This window comes from Scyliorhinus torazame, chromosome 19, assembly GCF_047496885.1.
Source record: "Scyliorhinus torazame isolate Kashiwa2021f chromosome 19, sScyTor2.1, whole genome shotgun sequence".
NCBI classification, from domain to species: Eukaryota; Metazoa; Chordata; class Chondrichthyes; order Carcharhiniformes; family Scyliorhinidae; genus Scyliorhinus; species Scyliorhinus torazame.
Window position 1 is genome coordinate 13,380,003 of NC_092725.1, and position 12,323 is coordinate 13,392,325.

Here is a 12,323-nt window from a genome sequence, read left to right on the forward strand (position 1 = left end):
CTCTGCCCAGTGACCCCTGTGACTGCCCAGTGACTCTGCTGCTGCCCAGTGACCCCTGTGACTGCCCAGTGACCCCTGTGACTGCCCAGTGACCCCTGTGACTGCCCAGTGACTCTGCTGCTGCCCAGTGACCCCTGAGACTGCCCAGTGACCCCTGTGACTGCCCAGTGACCCCTGCCGCTGCCCAGTGACCCCTGCCCTCTGCCCAGTGACCCCGGCCGCTGCCCAGTGACCTCTGTGACTGCCAAGTGACCCCTGTGACTGCACAGTGACCCTGCTGCTGCCCAGTGACCCCTGTGACTGCCCAGTGACTCTGCTGCTGCCCAGTGACCCCTGTGACGGCCCAGTGACCCCTGTGACTGCCCAGTGACCCCTGCCGCTGCCCAGTGACCCCTGCCCTCTGCCCAGTGACCCCGGCCGCTGCCCAGTGACCCCGGACGCTGCCCAGTGACCCCTGCCGCTGCCCAGTGACCCCTGTGACAGCACAGTGACCCCTGCCACTGCCCAGTGACCTTTGCCCTCTGCCTAGTGACCCCGGCCGCTGCCCAGTGACCTCTGTGACTGCCAAGTGACCCCTGTGACTGCCCAGTGACCCCTGCCGCTGCCCAGTGACCCTTGCCATCTGCCCAGTGACCCCGGCCGCTGCCCAGTGACCCCTGCCGCTGCCCAGTGACCCCTGCCCTCTGCCAGGTGACCCCGGCCGCTGCCCAGTGACCTCTGTGCCTGCCCAGTGACCCCTGTGACTGCCAAGTGAACCCTGCCACTGCCCAGTGACCCCTGTGCCTCTTCCTGGAGGCAGCCCCCTCCCCGCCTGTTCCCCAGCCCATATCTGGTCTCCATATCCCTCGGTTAGACCACACTGGGAGCACGGTGCACAGTTCTGGTCTCCATATCCCTCGGTTAGACCACACTGGGAGCACTGTGTACAGTTCTGGTCTCCATATCCCTCAGTTAGACCACAGTGGGAGCACGGTGCACAGTTCTGGTCTCCATATCCCTCAGTTAGACCACACTGGGAGCACTGTGCACAGTTCTGGTCTCCATATCCTTCGGTTAGACCACACTGGGAGCACTGTGCACAGTTCTGGTCTCCATATCCCTCGGTTAGACCACACTGGGAGCACGGTGTACAGTTCTGGTCTCCATATCCCTCAGTTAGACCACACTGGGAGCACTGTGCACAGTTCTGGTCTCCATATCCTTCGGTTAGACCACACTGGGAGCACTATGCACAGTTCTGGTCTCCATATCCCTCGGTTAGACCACACTGGGAGCGCTGTGCACAGTTCTGGTCTCTATATCCCTCGGTTAGACCACACTGGGAGCACTCTGCACAGTTCTGGTCTCCATATCCCTCAGTTAGACCACACTGGGAGCACTCTGCACAGTTCTGGTCTCCATATCCCTCGGTTCGACCACACTGGGAGCACTCTGCACAGTTCTGGTCTCCATATCCCTCGGTTAGACTACACTGGGAGCACTCTGTACAGTTCTGGCCTCCATATCCCTTAGTTAGACCACACTGGGAGCACTGTGCTCAGTTCTGGTCTCCATATACCTCAGTTAGACCACACTGGGAGCACTGTGCACAGTTCTGGTCTCCATATCCTTCGGTTAGACCACACTGGGAGCCCTGTGCACAGTTCTGGCCTCCATAACCCTTAGTTAGACAACACTGGGAGCACTGTGCTCAGTTCTGGTCTCCATATACCTCAGTTAGACTACACTGGGAGCACTGTGCACAGTTCTGGTCTCCATATCCCTCCGTTAGACCACACTGGGAGCACTGTGCACAGTTCTGGTCTCCATATCCCTCGGTTAGACCACACTGGGAGCACTGTGCACAGTTCTGGTCTCCATATCCCTCAGTTAGACCACACTGGGAGCACTGTGCACAGTTCTGGTCTCCATATCCCTCAGTTAGACCACACTGGGAGCACTGTGCACAGTTCTGGTCTCCATATCCCTCGGTTAGACCACACTGGGAGCACTGTGCACAGTTCTGGTCTCCATATCCCTCAGTTAGAACACACTGGGAGCACTGTGCACAGTTCTGGTCTCCATATCCCTCGGTTAGACCACACTGGGAGCACTGTGCTCAGTTCTGGTCTCCATATCCCTTGGTTAGACCACACTGGGAGCACTGTGCACAGTTCTGGTCTCCATATCCCTCGGTTAGACCACACTGGGAGCACTGTGCTCAGTTCTGGTCTCCATATCCCTCGGTTAGACCACACTGGGAGCACTGTGCTCAGTTCTGGACTCCATAACCCTCAGTTAGACCCTACTGGGAGCACTCTGCCCAGTTCTGGTCTCCATATCCCTCAGTTAGACCACACTGGGAGCACTGCGCACAGTTCTGGTCTCCATATCCCTCAGTTAGACCACACTGGGAGCACTGTGCTCAGTTCTGGACTCCATAACCCTCAGTTAGACCCTACTGGGAGCACTCTGCCCAGTTCTGGTCTCCATATCCCTCAGTTAGACCACACTGGGAGCACTGCGCACAGTTCTGGTCTCCATATCCGTCAGTTAGACCACACTGGGAGCACTGTGTACAGTTCTGGTCTCCATATCCCTCAGTTAGTCCACACTGGGAGCACTGCGCACAGTTCTGGTCTCCATATCCCTCAGTTAGACCACACTGGGAGCACTGTGCACAGTTCTGGTCTCCATATCCCTCAGTTAGACCACACTGGGAGCACTGCATACAGTTCTGGTCTCCATATCCCTCAGTTAGACCTCACTGGGAGCATTGTGCACAGTTCTGGTCTCCATATCCCTCGGTTAGACCACACTGGGAGCACTCTGCACAGTTCTGATCTCCATATCCCTCGGTTAGACCACACTGGGAGCACTCTGCACAGTTCTGGTCTCCATATCCCTCGGTTAGACCACACTGGGAGCACTGTGCACAGTTCTGGTCTCCATATCCCTCGGTTAGACCACACTGGGAGCACTGTGCACAGTTCTGGTCTCCATATCCCTCAGTTGGACCACACTGGGAGCACTGTGCCCAGTTCTGGTCTCCATATCCCTCAGTTAGACCACACTGGGAGCACTGCGCACAGTTCTGGTCTCCATATCCCTCAGTTAGACCACACTGGGAGCACTGTGCCCAGTTCTGGTCTCCATATCCCTCAGTTAGACCACACTGGGAGCACTGCGCACAGTTCTGGCCTCCATATCCCTCAGTTAGATCACACTGGGAGCATTGTGCACAGTTCTGGTCTCCATATCCTTCAGTTAGACCACACTGGGAGCACTGTGCACAGTCCTGGTCTCCATATCCCTCAGTTAGACCACACTGGGAGCACTGTGCTCAGTTCTGGTCTCCATATCCTTCAGTTAGACCACACTGGGAGCACTGTGCACAGTTCTGGTCTCCATATCCCTCAGTTAGACCACACTGGGAGCACTGTGCTCAGTTCTGGACTCCATAACCCTCAGTTAGACCCTACTGGGAGCACTCTGCCCAGTTCTGGTCTCCATATCCCTCGGTTAGACCACACTGGGAGCACTGCGCACAGTTCTGGTCTCCATATCCCTCGGTTAGACCACACTGGGAGCACTCTGCACAGTTCTGGTCTCCGTATCCCTCAGTTGGACCACACTGGGAGCACTGTGCCCAGTTCTGGTCTCCATATCCCTCAGTTAGACCACACTGGGAGCACTGCGCACAGTTCTGGTCTCCATATCCCTCAGTTAGACCACACTGGGAGCACTGTGCCCAGTTCTGGTCTCCATATCCCTCAGTTAGACCACACTGGGAGCACTGTGCCAGTTCTGGTCTCCATATCCATCGGTTAGACCACACTGGGAGCACTGCGCACAGTTCTGGCCTCCATATCCCTCAGTTAGATCACACTGGGAGCACTGTGCTCAGTTCTGGTCTCCATATCCTTCAGTTAGACCACACTGGGAGCACTGTGCACAGTTCTGGCCTCCATATCCATCGGTTAGACCACACTGGGAGCACTGCGCACAGTTCTGGCCTCCATATCCCTCAGTTAGATCACACTGGGAGCACTGTGCTCAGTTCTGGTCTCTATATCCCTCAGTTAGACCACACTGGGAGCACTGTGCACAGTCCTGTTCTCCATATCCCTCAGTTAGACCGCACTGGGAGCACTGCGCACAGTTCTGGTCTCCATATCCCTCAGTTAGACCACACTGGGAACACTGCGCACAGTCCTGGTCTCCATATCCCTCAGTTAGACCACACTGGGAGCACTGCGTACAGTTCTGGTCTCCATATCCCTCAGTTAGACCACACTGGGAGCACTGCGCACAGTCCTGGTCTCCATATCCCTCGGTTAGACCGCACTGGGAGCACTGCGTACAGTTCTGGTCTCCATATCCCTCAGTTAGACCTCACTGGGAGCACTGTGCACGCTTCTGGTCTCCATATCCCTCAGTTAGACCACACTGGGAGCACTGCGTACAGTTCTGGTCTCCATATCCCTCAGTTAGACCACACTGGGGGCACTGTGCACAGTTCTGGTCTCCATATCCCTCAGTTAGACCACACTGGGAGCACTGCACACAGTTCAGGACTCCATAACCCTCAGTTAGACCACACTGGGAGCACTGCGTACAGTTCTGGTCTCCATATCCCTCGGTTAGACCACACTGGGAGCACTGTGCACGCTTCTGGTCTCCATATCCCTCGGTTAGACCACACTGGGAGCACTGTGCTCCGTTCTGGTCTCCATATCCCTCAGTTAGACCACACTGGGAGCACTGTGCACGCTTCTGGTCTCCATATCCCTCGGTTAGACCACACTGGGAGCACTGCACAGTTCTGGTCTATATATCTCTCAGTTAGACCACACTGGGAGCACTGTGCACAGTTCTGGTCTCCATATCCCTCAGTTAGACCACACTGGGAGCACTGTGCCCAGTTCTGGTCTCCATATCCCGCGGATAGACCAGACAGGGAGCCCTGTGCACAATTCTGGTCTCTATATCCCTCAGTTAGGCCACACTGGGAGCACTGTGCTCAGTTCTGGTCTCCATATCCTTCAGTTAGACCACACTGGGAGCACTGTGCACAGTCCTGGTCTCCATATCCCTCAGTTAGACCGCACTGGGAGCACTGCGCACAGTTCTGGTCTCCATATCCCTCAGTTAGACCACACTGGGAACACTGCGTACAGTTCTGGCCTCCATATCCTTCAGTTAGACCACACTGGGAGCACTGCGCACAGTCCTGGTCTCCATATCCCTCAGTTAGACCACACTGGGAGCACTGCGTACAGTTCTGGTCTCCATATCCCTCAGTTAGACCTCACTGGGAGCACTGTGCCCAGTTCTGGTCTCCATATCCCTCAGTTAGACCACACTGGGAGCACTGCGTACAGTTCCGGTCTCCATATCTCTCAGTTAGACCACACTGGGGGCACTGTGCACAGTTCTGGTCTCCATATCCCTCAGTTAGACCACACTGGGAGCACTGCACACAGTTCAGGACTCCATAACCCTCAGTTAGACCACACTGGGAGCACTGCGTACAGTTCTGGTCTCCATATCCCTCGGTTAGACCACACTGGGAGCACTGTGCACGCTTCTGGTCTCCATATCCCTCGGTTAGACCACACTGGGAGCACTGTGCTCAGTTCTGGTCTATATATCTCTCAGTTAGACCACACTGGGAGCACTGTGCACAGTTCTGGTCTATATATCTCTCAGTTAGACCACACTGGGAGCACTGTGCACAGTTCTGGTCTCCATATCCCTCAGTTAGACCACACTGGGAGCACTGTGCACGCTTCTGGTCTCCATATCCCTCGGTTAGACCACACTGGGAGCACTGCACAGTTCTGGTCTATATATCTCTCAGTTAGACCACACTGGGAGCACTGTGCACAGTTCTGGTCTCCATATCCCTCAGTTAGACCACACTGGGAGCACTGTGCCCAGTTCTGGTCTCCATATCCCGCGGATAGACCAGACAGGGAGCCCTGTGCACAATTCTGGTCTCTATATTCCTCAGTTAGGCCACACTGGAGGCACTCTGCACAGTTCTGGTCTCCATATCCCTCAGTTAGACCACACTGGGAGCACTGTGGACAGTTCTGGTCTCCGTATCCCTCGGTTAGACCAAACTTGTTATTGCGTACAAAGAGAATTCTGCCGATTAGTGCCTGGGGGTGGGCGTTGAGACTCGGGTTAGTGTTTAGGGTCCAGTTCCAAGATAATTGACAATGTGTGGATCCTGTAGAATAATGATCCAGTGGTTAGTGCTGTATAAATGAAGGTGTGGTCCTTAATCACCAACATCTGGATCCAAAATAAGAAATGATCTGGACTGGGAAGGATGTATCAGATGCTCAAGTGTGTTTCGGAGGCTTGTCAAACTGTTTATATTGGCTCCCAATCTCCCCACACAAACCGGGCCCTACGCCAACATATACAGGTCAAAGGTCCAACAGCTCGTCCAATTCCACTAGCGACAGACGCTTAATCGAACTCACTTTCCCTTCTCTCGCTCTCTCTCCCCCATTCCAGTCTGTCCTCTATCCCACCGTCCCTCTCCCTCTGTCCCTCCCTCTCTGTCCCTCTCCCTCTCTCTCCACTCTCTCTGTCCCCCTCCCTCTCTCTCCTCCCCCTCTGCCCCTCTCCCTCTGTCCCTCCCCCTCTCTCTCCTCTCCCTCTCTCTCCTCCCCCTCTGTCCCTCTCCCTCTCTCTCTTCTCCCTCTCTGTCCCTCTCTCTCTGTCCCTCTCCCTCCGTCCCTCTCCCTCCTCACCCTCTGTCCCTCCCCCTCTGTCCCTCCCCCTCTGTCCCTCCCCCTCTGTCCCTCCCCCTCTGTCCCTCCCCCTCTGTCCCTCCCCCTCTGTTCCTCCCCCTCTGTCCCTCGCCCTCTCTCTCCTCTCCCTCTGTCCCTCCCCCTCTGTCCCTCTCCCTCGGTCCCTCGCCCTCTCTCTCCTCTCCCTCTGTCCCTCTCCCTCTGTCCCCCTCCCTCTGTCCCACTCCCTCTCTCTCCTCTCCCTCTGTCCCTCCCCTCTGTCCCTCTCCCTCTGTCCCTCTCTCTCCTCTCCCTCTCTCTCCTCTCCCTCTCTCTGTCCCTCTCCCTCGGTCCCTCGCCCTCTCTCTCCTCTCCCTCTGTCCCTCTCCCTCTGTCCCCCTCCCTCTGTCCCACTCCCTCTCTCTCCTCTCCCTCTGTCCCTCCCCTCTGTCCCTCTCCCTCTGTCCCTCTCTCTCCTCTCCCTCTCTCTCCTCTCCCTCTCTCTGTCCCTCTCCCTCGCTCTCCACTCCCTCTCTCTCCTATCCCACTGGCTCTCTCCCTCTGTCCCTCTCCCTCTCTCTCCTCCCCCTCTGCCCCTCCCCCTCTGTCCCTTCCCTCTCTCTCCTCTACCAATATCCCTCTCCCTCTCTCTCCTCTCCCTCTGACCCTCTCCCTCTCTCTCCTCTCCCACTGGCCCTCGCCCTCTGTTCCTCTCCCCCTCTGCCCCTCTCCCTCTGTCCCTCTCCCTCTGTCCCTCTCCCTCCCCTCCCTCTCTCTCCTCTCACTCTCACTCCTCTCCCTCTGTCCCTCTGTCCCTCTCCCTCTCTCTCCTCTCCCTCTGTCCCTCTCCCTCTCTCTCCTCTCCCTCTGTCCCTCCCCCTCTGTCTCGCCCCCTCTGTCCCTCTCCCTCTGTTCCTCCCCCTCTATCCCTCTCCCTCTGTCCCTCGCCCTCTCTCTCCTCTCCTTCTGTCCCTCTCCCTCTGTCCCTCTCCCTCTCTCACCTCTCCCTCTCTCTCCACTCCCTCTGTCCCTCCCCCTCTGTCCCTCTCCCTCTGTCCCTCTCCGTCAGTCCCTCTCCCTCTGTCCCTCTCCCTCTGTCCCTCCCACTCTGTCCCTCTCCCTCTGTCCCTCTCCCTCTGTCCCTCTCCCTCTGTCCCTCTTCCTCTCTCTCCTCTCCCTCTCTCTCCTCTCCCTCTCTCTGTCCCTCTCCCTCTCTCTCCTCTCCCTCTCTCTCCTATCCCACTGGCTCTCTCCCTCTGTCCCTCTCCCTCTCTCTCCTCTCCCCCTCTGTCCCTCTCCCCCTCTCTCTTCCCCTCTGCCCCTCCCCCTCTGTCCCTTCCCTCTCTCCTCTCTCCCAATATCCCTCTCCCTCTCTCTCCTCTCCCTCTGTCCCTCTCCCTCTCTCTCCTCTCCCACTGGCCCTCTCCCTCTGTCCCTCTCCCCCTCTGCCCCTTTCCCTCTGTCCCTCTCCCTCTGTCCCTCTCCCTCCCCTCCCTCTCTCTCCTCTCCCTCTCACTCCTCTCCCTCTGTCCCTCTGTCCCTCTCCCTCTCTCTCCTCTCCCTCTGTCCCTCTCCCTCTGTCCCTCTCCCTCTCTCTCCTCTCTTCTGTCCCTCTGACCCTCTCCCTCTGTCCCTCTCCCTCTCTCTCCTCTCCCTCTCTCTCCTCTCCCTCTGTCCCTCCCCCTCTGTCCCTCTCCCTCTGTTCCTCCCCCTCTATCCCTCTCCCTCTGTCCCTCGCCCTCTCTCTCCTCTCCCTCTGTCCATCTCCCTCTGTCCCTCTCCCTCTCTCTCCTCTCCCTCTCTCTCCTCTGTCCCTCTTCCTCTCTCTCCTCTCCCTCTCTCTCCTCTCCCTCTGTCCCTCCCCCTTGGTCCCTCTCCCTCTGTCCCTCTCCCTCTGTCCCTCTCCCTCTGTCCCTCTCCCTCTGTCCCTCTCCCTCTCTCTCCTCTCCCTCGCTCTCCTCTCCCTCTGTCCCTCCCCCGCTGTCCCTCTCCCTCTGTCCCTCTCCCTCTGTCCCTCTCCCTCTCTCTCCTCTCCCTCTCTCTCCTCTCCCTCTGTCCCTCTCCCTCTCTCTCCTCTCCCTCTCTCTCCTCTCCCTCTGTCCCTCCCCCTTGGTCCCTCTCCCTCTGTCCCTCTCCCTCTGTCCCTCTCCCTCTGTCCCTCTCCCTCTCTCTCCTCTCCCTCTCTCTCCTCTCCCTCTCTCTCCTCTCCCTCTGTCCCTCTCCCTCTCTCTCCTCTCCCTCTCTCTCCTCTCCCTCTGTCCCTCCCCCTCTGTCCCTCTCCCTCTGTCCCTCTCCCTCTGTCCCTCTCCCTCTATCCCTCTCCCTCTCTCTCCTCTCCCTCTCTCTCCTCTCCCTCTGTCCCTCTCCCTCTGTCCCTCTCCCTCTGTCCCTCTCCCTCTCTCTCCTCTCCCTCTGTCCCTCTCCCTCTCTCTCCTCTCCCTCTGTCCCTCTCCCTCTGTCCCTCTCCATCTCTCTGTCCCTCTCCCTCTGTCCCTCTCCCTCTCTCTCCTCTCCCTCTGTCCCTCTCCCTCTCTCTCCCTCTCTCTCCTCTCCCTCTCTCCCCTCTCCCTCTGTCCCTCTCCCTCTGTCCCTCTCCCTCTGTCCCTCCCCCTCTGTCCCTCTCCCTCTCTCTCCTCTCCCTCTGTCCCTCTCACTCTGTCCCTCGCCCTCTGTCCCTCTCCCTCTCTCTCCTCTCCCAATATCCCTCTCCCTCTCTCTCCTCTCTCTCCTCTCCCTCTGACCCCCTCCCTCTGTCCATCTGTCCCTCTCCCTCTGTCCCTCTCTCTCCTCTCCCTCTGTCCGTCTCCCTCACTCCCACTCCCTCTCGCCCCTCCCCCTCTATCTCTCCCCCTCTGTCCGGCCCCCTCTGTCCCTCTCCCTCTCTCTCCTCTCCCTCTGTCCCTCTCCCTCCCCTCCCTCTCTCTCCTCTCCCACTCTCCCTCTCTCTCCTCTCCATCTGGCCCTCTCCCTCTCTCTCCTCTCCCTCTCTCTCCTCTCCCTCTATCCCTCTCCCTCTCTCTCCTCTCCCTCTCTCTCCTCTCCCTCTCCCTCCCCTCCCTCTCTCTCCTCTCCCACTCTCCCTCTCCCTCTCTCTCCTCTCCCTCTGGCCCTCTCCCTCTCTCTCCTCTCCCTCTCTCTCCTCTCCCTCTGTCCCTCTCCCTCTCTCTCCTCTCCCTCTCTCTCCTCTCCCTCTGTCCCTCTCCCTCCCTCTCCTCTCCCTCTCTCTCCTCTCCCTCTCTCTCCTCTCCCTCTGTCCCTCTCCCTCTCTCCCCTCTCCCTCTGTCCCTCTCCCTCACTCTCCTCTCCCTCTCTCTCCTCTCCCTCTGTCCCTCTCCCTCTGTCCCTCTCCATCTCTCTGTCCCTCTCCCTCTGTCCCTCTCCCTCTCTCTCCTCTCCCTCTGTCCCTCTCCCTCTCTCTCCCTCTCTCTCCTCTCCCTCTCTCCCCCTCTCCCTCTGTCCCTCTCCCTCTGTCCCTCTCCCTCTGTCCCTCCCCCTCTGTCCCTCTCCCTCTCTCTCCTCTCCCTCTGTCCCTCTCACTCTGTCCCTCGCCCTCTGTCCCTCTCCCTCTCTCTCCTCTCCCAATATCCCTCTCCCTCTCTCTCCTCTCTCTCCTCTCCCTCTGACCCCCTCCCTCTGTCCATCTGTCCCTCTCCCTCTGTCCCTCTCTCTCCTCTCCCTCTGTCCGTCTCCCTCACTCCCACTCCCTCTCGCCCCTCCCCCTCTATCTCTCCCCCTCTGTCCGGCCCCCTCTGTCCCTCTCCCTCTCTCTCCTCTCCCTCTGTCCCTCTCCCTCCCCTCCCTCTCTCTCCTCTCCCACTCTCCCTCTCTCTCCTCTCCATCTGGCCCTCTCCCTCTCTCTCCTCTCCCTCTCTCTCCTCTCCCTCTATCCCTCTCCCTCTCTCTCCTCTCCCTCTCTCTCCTCTCCCTCTCCCTCCCCTCCCTCTCTCTCCTCTCCCACTCTCCCTCTCCCTCTCTCTCCTCTCCCTCTGGCCCTCTCCCTCTCTCTCCTCTCCCTCTCTCTCCTCTCCCTCTGTCCCTCTCCCTCTCTCTCCTCTCCCTCTCTCTCCTCTCCCTCTGTCCCTCTCCCTCCCTCTCCTCTCCCTCTCTCTCCTCTCCCTCTCTCTCCTCTCCCTCTGTCCCTCTCCCTCTCTCCCCTCTCCCTCTGTCCCTCTCCCTCACTCTCCTCTCCCTCTCTCTCCTCTCCCTCTGTCACTCTCCCCCAGTCCCTGTATTTGTCCCATGGGAGGGGCTCATGCCCTCCCCAGGGTTGGGTTTATTTGATGTTAGTGTCCATGGACAGGCCCGCCTCCCTAGTTGCCCCTCAGGAAGGTGGTGGGTGAGCCGCCATCTTGAGCCGCTGCAGTCCCGTGTGGCGTAGGTACACCCACCGTGCTGTTAGGGAGGGCGTTCCGGAATTCTGACCCAGCGGCAGTGAAGGAGCGGCTGAGATGGTGTGTGGATGGTGTGTGTGTGTGGGGTGGTGGGGTGGGAGGTGGGGGGGGGCATCTTGTGGATGGGACACACGGCTGCCGCTGTGTGTCGGTGGGGGAGGGAGCGGATTACCCAGGACATGGGTACTAACTCTCCTGAGGGTCCCCGCTCTCCCTTAAAGTTGCAGGAACGTGTGCTGTACCAATCTCCCGTTCGCTCTGAGTTTCCACAATCATTCCAGTCATATCTGTGTCTCTCTCTCCCACTTCTACAACCTGGCATCAACCTCTCTCTCTACGTCCATTCTCGTTTCCCCTCTCCTCCTCACACCATTCATCTTCTCTCCCTCTCTCACTCTGTCCATCCTCTCTCTCTCACACACACACACACCCAGTCCATCCTCTCTCTCTCACACACACACACACCCAGTCCATCCTCTCTCTCTCACACACACACACACTCTGTCCATCCTCTCTCTCACTCTCTCTTTAACACTCTGTCCATCCTCTCTCTCTCTCTATCACACACACACTGTCCATCCTCTCTCTCTCTCTATCACACACACTCTGTCCATCCTCTCTCTCTCTCTATCACACACACACTGTCCATCCTCTCTCTCTCCCTCTCTCACACTCTGTCCATCCTCTCCCACTCACACACACACACTCTGTCCATCCTCTCTCTCACACACAAACACTCTGTCCATCCTCTCTCTCTCTCTCTCTTTCACACTCTGTCCATCCTCTCTCTCTCTCTCTATCACACACACACTGTCCATCCTCTCTCTCTCTCTCACATGCTCTGTTCATCCTCTCTCTCACACACACTCTGCCCATCCTCTCTCTCTCTCTAATTCATACTCGGTCCATCTCTCTCTCACACAAACTCTGTCCATCCTCCCTCATACTCTCTCACACACTATGTCCATTCTCTCTCTCTCTCTCTCTCCTTCACACTCTGTCCATCCTCTCACTCTCTCTCTCTCCTTCACACTCTGCTCATCCTCCCTCTCTCTCTCACACACTCTGTCCATCCTCCCTCTCTCTCTCTTTCATACTCTGTCCATTTCTCTCTCTCTCGCTCTCACACACTCTGTCCATCCTCTCTCTCTCTCACACACACACTCTGTTCATCCTCTCTCTCTCTCTCACACACCCTGTCCAT

General features: G+C 57.9%; 1 protein-coding gene across 1 annotated transcript in view; it reads right to left on the bottom strand.

Annotated features, from left to right (window-relative positions):
• Positions 1-12,323, bottom strand: part of LOC140396627 (uncharacterized) — a 368,154-nt gene that overhangs the window by 325,191 nt on the left and 30,640 nt on the right. The gene's annotated exons all lie outside the window — the stretch shown is intronic.